The 13,201-nt window shown below is 36.2% G+C and overlaps 1 pseudogene; it reads left to right on the top strand.

Moving 5' to 3' along the window:
• LOC149576502 (plant cysteine oxidase 5-like) overlaps nucleotides 1–11,302 on the top strand; it is a 99,426-nt pseudogene extending 88,124 nt beyond the window's left edge.
• Nucleotides 11,303–13,201: the final 1,899 nt, after the last annotated feature.

Raw genomic sequence — 13,201 nt, 5'->3', positions numbered from 1 at the left:
TTCTTAGGACCCTTTGACATAAGTGTCAAAAAGGGGGAGATATAATATTTTGGGGAAGATGTGAATAAGAATGAGAGATAATACATTCTTTAATGGAAGTAATAAATAACATCCAAAGGAGAGATATTCAAATTCACATTTTAAGGAAGTAATAAGGGAATAAAGCCAAAAGGATGCAAAACTGCAAGAAGATGTGAAAGGGGAAAACATATATAGTACAAGTAGAAATAGGGTACACAAAAAAAGAGGCAAAAGAATGATAAGTTAGACAAGGCAAAGAGTATTAGATACATCATGAGACAAATTCAGCACAAGAGTTTTGGTTACAGAATTGGCAGATCAGCTCAGGAGGAGTTATAAGATTTTGAGGTATACAAAATTTTGAACAAGTTTTTTAAGTGTTGTACATATGCTGAACATAATATATAGTATACTCATAGAGATTAGATGCATAATGTTTAGTTAAGTTTTTTTCCCACTCATGTAAAAGAGGGAGATTGTTAGTCTCAAATTGGTTTTGACAATTGAGTATCAATACACTTAACCAATTCTCAAGATAATGTTGAGTATAATACAAAAGTCAAGCTATAGTGCATGGCAAGCTAGAGAATTCAATAGGTGTCAAGTAAACTTTAGGTGTTGAGTGATCTTTAGGTGTTGAAAAAAGTTCAAGTGTCGAGTCACTATAGGTTCCAAGTAAAGTATAGATGCCGAGTGAAATAGAAATGCTATAGATGTCAAGTGATACATAATTCTTATATGTGTTGAGGATCAATAACTAGTAAGTGTCGAGTAACACAGAATCAACATATGAGTTTGTACCTTCACAAACTTAGATGTAAACCATTTTTGAAGCCAACATAGGATGAATCTCGAAGGATCTTAAAGATAAGATCAAATATTTTGCATTACCTATGTAATCAATATGAAACCAATAAGAAAAATGGAGAAGGCATGCAACCAATAGGAAAAGTGCCAGAAATGAGCAAGAAATGAAGATTTAATATTGATTGTAGATTCATACCTAACTCTAAGTCTTCAAAATCTTTAAAAGGAGGACAAAACCCCATTGTGTATGTGATAGAGAAGTGTATGGGTGAATTATAGTGAAGTGTAGAAGGGTGAAAAGACTTAGTGAAGAACAGAGCAACATTGTAGAATCTTGTTGATCAAGAATAGAGTATCAGAACTTTAAAGAGTGACATATCAAATCAAGCAAGGATCAGAGCGATCAGAATAGAACAAGGATCTGGAATCAACAATTGAGGATTGCAAGTCATTAGGTTAAGACTTTCTAATACTCTCTAGAAATTATATTAGGAATGAAAATCATATGGACTTAGGTTGAATTAGCAGCCATTTGTAAATCCTTTAACAGGGTGGCATTCCAAGTAAATGTACTAAAGTCCTTTAATCAAGCCTACTTTTAGCAGGGTAGTTAAATCCTTTATCTAGGTCAATTTTAATAGGGTGTAAAGTCTTTAACAAGATAGACCTTTCATAGGGTAGACCATTGGAAGTAGTCAAACATTGTAACCTTGAACAATTACATATTGTTGTAGTGATACTTTGTGGGTGTCATCCCCACTCCAATTTTACCTTCTCATTTTGGAGGGTTTTTGAATTACCAAATCTTGTGTTATCTATTTTCATGCATGTTTTTACTTTCATATTTATTATATGAATTAGATGCATGTGAATGTTATCAGCTAAAAAAATTTAAATAGGGTTAAAGATAGTTACTTTTGATTCACTCCCCTCTCAGAAGTAAATCTTCCCACCTGTAAATTCCAACAATTTTTGTAATATCAAAGACAATACAAAATCAATCAATTGTATCCAACTATATCCTTAGTTTCATTCTAATTCACGTCTATAAGAACTTTCTCTATCAGTATGAATTCTTTATGCCTTTAGTTTCTCCCTCTATAGGAAAACTTCTATCTACAACAACTTCTACCAAGTTCATTCTCCCTCTTGAATATTTTTATGATAGCAAACTTCTCCCTCTTACAAAAAAATTTTTCTTTATAATTAAAAATTTCTTATGATATATGAAAATAAACTTCTCCCTCTTTGACAACACATGCCAAAAAAAACAACTTGGTTAATATCAATGTACCTTAAGTGTTGATTTATTTGTAATATGCCCTTGTCAATACTACACCAACTTTTTGATCTTCAATAGGTTTTGGTTGATGCATTAGTAAACTTCATTTACTGAACTTCAGATAGGGGAATGACCCCTAGCTTATCTCTTAGATACAAAAATGCATCCTTAGGTAATGGCTTGGTAAATATGTTTGCAATCTATTCTTTTATATTTACATATTCCAATCTGACTTCTTTATCTTGCACCAATTCTCTTAAGAAGTGATAATTTATAGCAATGTTTTTTTTTTTGGTATCTATAATTGGATTCTTTCATATATTGATTGCACTGGTGTTATCATAGTATAGGACTACTGGATCTTTGATCTCTATCTTCATTCCTTCCAATAATTGTTTGAACCAAACAATGTTAGAACAATTAACTATTGTTGCAACATATTCTACCTCTACTATGGATTGAGAGATGCAATTTTGTTTCTTGTTTTTCCAAGACACTAGTCTTTTACCAAGCAAGAATGCTCCACCACTAGTGCTCTTCCTATTATCAATACTTCCTACCCAATTAGCATCAGTGAATACCTTTAAGTCCAAATTGCCTCCAAGTTTATACCACAAGCCATAATCTTCAATACCTTTCAGATATCTCATAATTCTGTTGATTGCCATCATATAATTTTCTCTAGGATTTGTTGAGAATCTTTCCACCATACCAACTACTAATGCAATATCAGGCCTTGTATGCACTACATACTATAATTTTCCAACCATTGATCTATGTGTGGCCTGATCTACTTCCTTTGAATCATCATTTTTGGAAAGCTTAAGTCCAGTAGACACAAGGGTTCCAACTAGTCTTGAATCTTCCATTTCTTTAGTACATCCTTGATATATTTGGATTGAGTAATGTATATACCATTTCTATTCTATTGAATTTGCAATCCAACAAAGAATTTTATCCCTCCAAACATGGACATTTCAAATTCTTTACTCATTTCTTCTGAAAATGCTTTGCATAAGTCATCATTTCCTGTGAATAAGGTATCATCAACAAATATTTCTGCCAACACAATCTTCTTGCCTGGTCCTTCTTTGATAAACAAACTACTACTATCATTTGTTCTTTGAAAGCCAATCTATATCAAGTAATTATGAAGTTCTTCATACTAAGCTCTTAGAGCTTGCTTGAGACCATATAATGCCTTGTGTAATTTGTAGACCATGTCTCTTTTGCTAGGATATACAAAACCTTTTGGTTGTTCAATGTAGACTTCTTCATCAAGAATTCCATTCAAGAATGTAGATTTAACATCTATTTGATACACTTTAAATCCTCTATGTGTTGCATTTGCTAGTAGAGTTCTAACACCTTCTAATCTTATAATAGGAGAAAAACTTTCACCATAATCAATACCTTCTTCTTGAGAATAACCTTTGCACACTAATCTTGCTTTGTTTCTGGAAATTTTTCTATCTTCATATTGCTTGTTTCTGAACACCCATTTTGTACAAATTACATTTTTATCCTTGGGTCTAGGAATGAGGGTCCAAGTTTTTTTCTTCTCTATTTGTTCTATTTCTTCATTCATTGCTTCAACCCAACTTTCATTATCTAGAGCATCTTTAACATTTCTAGGTTCAAATTCAGTAAGTAAACATGTATCTTTTAATTTTCTTCTTGTCATTATTCCATCAGATTTGTCTCCAATGATCTGATTAGGTGCATGATGCTTTCTGAGATATCTTGCTAACAAAAGTTCTTTAGATTTGGAATGAGTTCCACTGATTTCATCATGAATTTTAGTATCAAGCTCAGGTCCCACTATAAGTGACTTGGGTCCATCAGACTTAGTTTGAACTAGCTTGGTAGCTTTTGACTACAACTCAAGTCCTTCAGACTATGACTCAGGTTGCATTGTTTGCAACTTGGTAACTATTGGAGATTTTGGGCACTCTAGGAGTGAAGCTTCTTTTCTCTTAGATAGATCTGGTAGGGTATTAGGTTCATAGTAATCAAATCTTCTATAATCCTCTAGCTATTTTTTATTTTCTTCTTCATTCTTTTCTACAAACTCATCAATTCTCACATGTGCACTTTCTATGATTTTATAAGTAGACAAATTCAAAAATTTGTATGCTTTACTTTTGCAGGAGTATCCTAAAAATATGCCTTCATCACCCTTGACATCAAATTTTCCTTTTCTAGATTATTTCAAGATATAACATTTGGTACCAAATACTTTCAAGTAACTTACATTATGTTTGTAGCCATACCATATTTGATAAGGAGCTTTGTTTGAATCTTTCTTTAACTATACTATGTTCAAGGTATGAACTACAGTGCTGATAGCTTCCTTCTAGTATTTGATTGCAACATTCTTTTCAATCATCAGCCTTCTTGTATAGTCCATGATGGGTATATTTCTTCTTTCAGCTATACCATTCTACTAAGGTGTACTAGGGGCTGATACTTGTCTTTTGATCCCTCTTTAAAGACATAAATTATTGAATTCATTGGAGATGAATTCACCACCTCTATTTGATCTTAAAAATTTCAATATCTTTCTAGTTTCTTTTTCTACTCTTGCTAGATACCACTTGAATTTTTTAAAGCTTCTAATTTTTCTTTTAGATACATTATAGTCATCATTCTAGAATAATCATCAACAAAAAGAATAAAAAAAATTTCTCCACTATAACTTTCTATTCCAATAGGTCCACATAAGTCTATATGCACAAGTTCTAAGACTTCTTCTAATTGATAGTTCTTTCTTTTAAAACTAGTCTTTCCCATCTTACCAATTTGGCAATTTTTGCATAGACTCATATCAGGATTCTTTAAACTAGAAATGTGTCATGTCCCCAATTTTTGGTGACAGTTCAATTTAATTAATTTAATTAATCTGGTTGTCCAAAATAATGAATATTTTAAGGACGACTAATTAATTATTTTAATTAAATGAATAAATATTAAAAGATAACTTTATATTTAATAAAGTGACTTGGATTATAAAAATATTTAATAAAGTCACTTGAGGGATAAGATCAAAAATGTTCTAGAAGTCTCTGGAGAGGATGGAGAGAAAAGAATAAATAGGCACCCCGGGGCTCCATTCGAATTAGGCAGTTATTTTATCTCTCTTTGTTTCAGATTTGTGATTCAATCACAGGTGCGTTGTGAAACCTAGGGTTCTCTGCAATTGTCATAGTTGGCCATTGAGAACAATAACTCTCAATTGGTACGCAATTTTGAGGGTGTGAAATATCATCCAAATTATTGCTGATTGGAGGTGACATTCAGTCATTTCATCAGGGGCAGAATCTGTGGCTTAAGGCCAAAATTTTGGTGGGTTATCTTGAGAATTGATTTTTAGGTTTTAAGCTATTCGCAAAGGTTTGGAGTTCAACATTTTATCCGAGTAGGATATATAATTTTAAGGATTGAAGGGTTTGTTTGAAGACAAGCTTCAATCATCATATGGGAGTCTGCTGCACTCAAAGGTGCATATATTGGTCGGTCCTTCTCGACTGAGGGAGCTATCAGATTTGGGAATCTGTGAGCCAGCAGTTTTTACAAAAAATCTAGCTTCGAAGGAGTCTATCCTCGGTCAATAACCAAGGGGAAAAATAGCATAATCATTCGCACTCCAATCTAACATTTGAGCGACTAGTAATGGTGAATCGGACAGCACTACCGTGCATCGTAATGTTTCCACTCAGCAATTGCTAGACGCCTTTCCTCTCATGCATTGCAGTCGTTGTTCAAGGACCAGTTGACATCGCAGGAATTGGGAGGTGCGAGTTGAATTTATTATTTCCTTGCGGACGGACCAAGACGAGTTAGGGCCGAGACGGAAGTGTAGCAACGTCCATCTTAGGTGTTAAAGACTTGTGCGACTTCAGGCCATCACTCCAGCATTTGAAAATTCACCATTTCTCAGCGATATAAATATTTGCTAGGTCTGTTACCGCAAACAGGAGGTCGCGATTCATTAAATCGCAAGTGACAGCGTTACCCAATAACGACCAAAGGCAGAAGATGACTTTCTACATGCGTTATAGACAAGGGCCCTGCATACGGATTATACAGTGCGTTCTACCTCCGCCTCAATACTGATGAATCCGGCAGCAAGACTATACGCCTTGAAGTGCTAACAATTAAATCTGGGTGTCCATGATCTATATCAGGTGAATTCGGTTTGGGAGCCAGTAGCAATTCATGTCCAGGAATATGGTTGGAGTTTTGGATAGTAAAGACTCCATTGAATGTTAATGTGCTATAGCAACAAAATAATTTGGGGCATCAGTTTCTACCGGGTATAAACAACTTGAACAGAATCAGCGAATTTCAAAGAAGGCAACAAATTTGAGGTTTTTAATATCCCTCCAATTCAGGTCTGTCATTCAACTATTGTATTTGTGATTAGACACTGAAAAGCTTTGAATTTACAAATACTTCCTTGAATAAGTATGGTAATGTTACCTATTGTTGCATCTATATCACTTGGTGAATCTTATTGGAAATAATATCAAACTGAAGGTTGCATAACAAGTGTTTGTCAAATTTTCCTAGTTCAACTCCATATAGTCAAGGTTATCACAGTAATCCTAGAGCTTGTTGCTAACTGTTTGATGAAATGTCAAACTCCTTGAAGTTTTAAGATTTTGGTGCTGGAGTAAGCAATAACCTGTTAGGGTCATTTCAGTGGTATCAGAGCGGATTTCTTGCCATCCTGTGGGGTGAGAACCGAATTACATGAGTGATCAGCACTCTACTTCAACCGAGATGGACAGGTACAGCACAAAGTCTCCAAGGACACAATCTTGGACAAGTAATAGACATAGTATTCAGAGTTGGAATTGTGGAAAGGAGGACTATTCAAGCATTCAGGATGAGCTCAAAAAAATCAGACATAACATGTCTGAACTGTTGGATAAGCACCACCGTATGATTGACAGGCTATCCGACCCAGCTAAGGTGAATAAATCAACTAGATTTCATTTTGTCAAATCTTCTCACAAAGCGTTGACTGATACAATGAGAGATGTTACTAGGAACCTTAATGAGGAATTCGAGGAACAAGTGTGCAACCGGTCAGAGGTTTCAGTTCGGTCACAGGAAGAAGTGGTGAAGGATATTATGCTGATGGATAGTAACTGTCAACTTGATACTCAAGTTGAGACAGTTGAATATGGATTTCCCAAGGGTGATGTCTCAGGTACTCAAGGTAGTTTGGTTTCGACAGGCAATGATTACAGTGAGGTGAGTTCAGATGATGATAAGGATGTTGATGGTGAGATACCAGGTAGAGATGAGCAAACACTGCATATTCATGATTTTGCTGAGAGAGAGTACCAGGCTCAGTTAGATGCTTCGTCACATGAGGATGAAAATGGCAATACTTCACATGATTTGTCTAGTCAACTGAAGGTAAGCAAAGATAGTATTGTGGCTTCTTTATCTCATCATGACTGGATGCGGGAGATGTTAGAAGAGCACATCCAGATGATTCAGTTACAAGGAAGACATAAGGGAGTTCAGACAAAATCTTCTTGTTGTGACTTACATGCAATTGGTGAAGGAATGGGAACGACGAAGTTGAGCTATTTACATCTTCTATCAGATCATGACCATCTTCTAAGCCTTGCCAAAGACTATTCAGATGCCTTGAGGAGGAAGGAGGAGGAAATTGTCAAGCTTTCTTGTGAGCTTGAGGACACTCGAGCAACTTTGGCTTTACAGGACTGGGAGAGGCATGTAAATGAGCATGGCATGGAGCTAGGCTTAGTTTCATCTTACATGCCTGACATTCAGCTCCCTGTAGCAGACGGATCATATATGGTAGCTGATAATGTTACGAGTTCATCTTGCATTCACATCTAGGATACAAGGACAATGGTAGATAGGTATGTGAAGTTAGTTGGTATTGGTCACATTACTCAGGTAAGGAGTTTGCTTGAGTTACCAGCTATTCCTTGTTTACAGATATGGACTCAAGAATGTTTCAGGGGCATTTGGGGTTCAGTTAACTGGAGATCTTTAACACTTAATAGTAGCAATGTTTTTTTGAGTGCTATCATGGATTTGATTAGCAGAATACACGGTGTTGTCTCTCCTAGTGCCAGCAACTTGTCCGATGTTGGTATTGGTTTTTATACACTGGTATTGGGTCTGGTTTATATATGCAAATGACCGTTCTTGCTAGAAGGTGTTGAAGATTTTTCATATTTAGAAGCATGTACAAATGAGTCCCAGGATCGTTTTGGCCTTGATGACATCCGAGAGAAAGAAGTGAACAGTTTTGAAGATTCAGCTTCCTTGACAAATTCTTTGGGTACAGGTGAGTCAGACAGAAGTACTACAATTTTTGACACTCCGGATGAGGATATGAGTTTTAGAGATGATTCGCGAGATATGAATGATAATATTCTAGAAACCAGTGATCTTGAGGATACTCTTTTAGACAGGGCACTAGAAGAGGTTTGTAGGAGACAGTTCAGCCAAAGCCATCGTGCGACTAGCCAGTTGAAAGTTAGTGAGCAAGACATTGTTATCGCTTGTGAGCATTTTGATACTGCTCATCAGTTGTTGGCCGTCAGTGGTTGGGGTACTTCTATGATAGATGAGTCCAGCGGTGGTTACTTTCTTTGGCAGAGATTCATGCCTTGCATGAAGCTGTTCGGATTTTGAAGCAGGATTATTTACGATTGGTAGCCGACCGTGATCACTTGGTTGAGTGGGGGAGTACAGCATATGAGGCACTCTTGGATCGTGAAGATGAGGTGAGTGAGCTTTCCCAGGAGCTCATAGCAACTACTAAGGCATTAGAGGACACACAGTGAGATCTACAAAAGTCACAGTTTTAGTTGAAGGAGGTGACTGTGGAGTTGGAGTATTTGCGGTCAAACCCAGCCCCAGACCCAGTTCATTTGTCAATTGAGGTAGATGACAGTAAGTACAATCCTACAGTTACTATTGAGGATCTTATTGTTGAGGCTAACACACATATTCAGGATTTGGTAGTAGCTAGTTCTAATGAGTTCGGGATACCGGTAGAGTCTAGTTTCCAGATTGATTCTTCTCAGATAGTTGATAGTGTGGTACAGTTGAGTATGCCACCCTTACAGAAGGACCAGTTTTGGTGTAAAGGGGAGTATGTTAATGTTTCCTCATATAATTTTTACTGCACTAAACCATTCATGAAGTATTTGTTGGATAGTGCATGTGTTCAGTTAGACTCGCATAAGGTGACAGAAGGTGTTCTCATCCAAGATACTAGTGTTATTTGCATATTGGTTGAGAAGATTATAGGGGTCCTTTCTACTATGCTACCTCACAAGGATCTCGAGGAGGGGTTTGTTGAGTAGAGTGCACAGGGTCCTATCCGACCTATAGTCACTCGGAGTTAGAAAATGGAGCCATCTGTTGATTCCTAGTTCAGTGATGATGAGCCAGCAGCAGAGTTTGGAGGTTCTTACCGGCATTATACGGTAGGGTACGCTCATCATTTTTCTTTTGACACAGAGATAGAAGATTTTATTTCACGCAGATGTAGATTGGCTCCAGTTTCTTACCATCCATTAGGGGATAGATTGGCACCATCTTTTGAAAATAAAATTGGTAGTAGCAAGTTACTCAGCCTGCAGCATCAACACACCCGGAGCAATTTTTCAGAGATTGGATTTGATGGTAGTGATTCGGGTACCTATGGCTGTTGTCATATCTACAGTGCAGTTGGGTGCAGGTGTCATTTTGACAGGGGTTTGAGTTTGATAGAGTTGATGTTTTAGTTGGCTTGAGTTCCGCAAAATGGTTTCTTCTACTGACATCTACAGTTGGTTTTCAGATGATTTCATCAGAGTTGTCAGTTGTTTGGATGTTGAGTACAGTTTCTCAGATACTGGTATTGATGATTTCTCCACGAGAGTATGATGAGGATTGGGATGACATACAGATTTACATTTGGGACCCACGCATACTGATTGGTTTATGGTTCAGCCATTGCTTGGGGACAAGCAATTTCAGGAAGGGCGGACTGTCATGTCCCCAATTTTTGGTGACAGTTCAATTTAATTAATTTAATTAATCTGTTTGTCCAAAATAATGAATATTTTAAGGATGACTAATTAATTATTTTAATTAAATGAATAAATATTAAAAGATAACTTTATATTTAATAAAGTGACTTGGATTATAAAAATATTTAATAAAGTCACTTGAGGGATAAGATCAAAAATGTTCTAGAAGTCTCTGGAGAGGATGGAGAGAAAAGAATAAATAGGCACCCCGGGGCTCCATTCAAATTAGGCAGTTATTTTATCTCTCTTTGTTTTAGATTTGTGATTCAATCACAGGTGCGTTGTGAAACCTAGGGTTCTCTGCAATTGTCACAGTTGGCCATTGAGAATGATAACTCTCAATCGGTACGCAATTTTGAGGGTGTGAAATATCATCCAAATTATTGCTGATTGGAGGTGACATTCAGTCATTTCATCAGGGGCAGAATCTGTGGCTTAAGGCCAAAATTTTGGTGGGTCATCTTGAGAATTGATTTTTAGGTTTTAAGCTATTCGCAAAGGTTTGGAGTTCAGCATTTTATCCGAGCAGGATATATAATTTTAAGGATTGAAGGGTTTGTTTGAAGACAAGCTTCAATCATCATATGGGAGTCTGCTGCACTCAAAGGTGCATATATTGGTCGGTCCTTCTCGACTGAGGGAGCTATCAAATTTGGGAATCTGTGAGCCGGCAGTTTTTACAAAAAAATCCAGCTTCGAAGGAGTCTATCCCCGGTCAATAACCAAGGGGAAAAATAGCGTAATCGTTCGCACTCCAATCTAACATTTGAGTGACCAGTAATGGTGAATCGGACAGCACTGTCGTGCATCGTAATGTTTCCACTCAGCAATTGCTAGACGCCTTTCCTCTCATGCATTGCAGTCGTTGTTCAAGGACCAGATGACATCATAGGAATTGGGAGGTGCGAGTTGAATTTATTATTTCCTTGCGGAAGGACCAAGACGAGTTAGGGCCGAGACGGAAGTGTAGCAACATCCATCTTAGGTGTTAAAGACTTGTGCAACTTCAGGCCATCACTCCAGCATTCGAAAATTCACCATTTCTCAGCGATATAAATATTTTCTAGGTCTGTTACCGCAAACAGGAGGTCGCGATTCATTAAATCGCAAGTGACAGCGTTACCCAATAACGACCAAAGGTAGAAGATGACTTTCTACATGCGTTATAGATAAGGGCCCTGCATATGGATTATACAGTGCGTTCTGCCTCCGCCTCAATACTGATGAATCCGGCAGCAAGACTATACGCCTTGAAGTGCTAACAATTAAATCTGGGTGTCCATGATCTATATCAGGTGAATTCGGTTTGGGAGCCAGTAGCAATTCATGTCCAGGAATACAGTTGGAGTTTTGGATAGTGAAGACTCCATTGAATGTTAATGTGCTGTAGCAACAAAATAATTTGGGGCATCAGTTTCTACCGAGTATAAACAACTTGAACAGAATCAGCAAATTTCAAAGAAGGCGGCAAATTTGAGGTTTTTAATATCCCTCCAATTCAGGTCTGTCATTCAACTATTGTATTTGTGATTAGACACTGAAAAGCTTTGAATTTACAAATACTTCCTGGAATAAGTATGGTAATGTTACCTATTGTTGCATCTATATCACTTGGTGAATCTTATTGGAAATAATATCAAACTAAAGGTTGCATAACAAGTGTTTGTCAAATTGTCCCAGTTCAACTCTATTTTTGAGTGATCCATATAGTCAGGGTTATCACAGTAATCCTAGAGCTTGTTGCTAACTGTTTGACGAAATGTCAAACTCCTTGAAGTTTTAAGATTTTGGTGCTGGAGTAAGCAATAACCTATTAGGGTCATTTCAAAATGCCTCTTACTCTTTTATATTTTCTTATCTTAACTAGATTATCAAAGTTTATATAATAATATTTTGTGCCATAACTAGCTTTCTTCCACTTGAGCAATAAACCATGAACTTTCACTAAGATCAAGATTTTAAAAATTACCTTTTGTCTACTTGCTAGATCTAATAGGATTTCCTTTACCATCCAACAATTTGGCCTTTCCATCCATGAATTCTACCTTGAATCCAATTTTATTCAATTGTGCCACACTCATTAGAGTATTCTTTAATCCTTCAACCCAATAAGCATTCTCATGTACAAGTTTATTTGTCAAAGAAATACATCATTTTTGTTTTATGTTACAAGGTTCATTGTTTCCAAATCTCACACTACCTCCACCATAATATTCCATGTGCTCAAATTTTCTTTTGTCTCCAATCATATGATGTGAATAGCCACTATCAATAATCTATGTATCTTTTTTGCTAACATGAGAGATAAGTGTCATCTTATCTCCTTCATCATCATATTCATTCTCTATAGCAATATATACCATTTCATCTTCACTGTTATTAGAATCCTTAGCCATAAAACAAGATTTCTTACCTTTGCAATTGAAGTTCTTGTAGTTCTTGAAATCATTTTTGCCTTTGTGCTTATTGCTTTTATTTTCATCTTTGTTTTCTTTGTTTGGACACCTTGTAGCAATGTGACCAACTTCTTCACAAGAAAAATAGATCAAAGTAACTCTACCTTTGTACTTTCCTCTACCTTTGGAATACTTCCTTGCAAGTAGGGCTTCAAAAACTTCAAGATTTTTGTCTAAGCTTTCTTTTGTTTCTTCTTCTTCACTTCCTGATTGACTAGACTTTGATTTCTTACTCTTTTTCTTGAGTGAGAGTTTAGCTTCAAATGTAGACTCAATAACTTTTGAACCAAGAATATAGTTATCAAAGTTATCTAACTCAAAACCTATCAATCTTCCAACTAGAACATCCAAAGATATTTTATTATTTGGATTACATCTCATCTCTTGAATAGTAGATACTATAATTTCATAAATAGGAAGAAGAGTTCTAACTACCTTGTTTACAACTATTTTTTATTGAATGTCTCCTCTAGATCCTTTGATTGTGCTCACACTTGCTATGATTCTTTCCACATATTTTGAAATGTACTCATCTCCTCTCATTTTCATCTAATCAA

This window comes from Cupressus sempervirens, chromosome 1 (genome assembly GCF_028749045.1).
Source record: "Cupressus sempervirens isolate cs-2001-9-10 chromosome 1, ASM2874904v1, whole genome shotgun sequence".
NCBI classification, from domain to species: domain Eukaryota; kingdom Viridiplantae; phylum Streptophyta; class Pinopsida; order Cupressales; family Cupressaceae; genus Cupressus; species Cupressus sempervirens.
The sequence above is the reverse complement of the archived record's forward strand: the minus strand, read 5'-3'. Positions and strand labels throughout refer to the sequence as shown.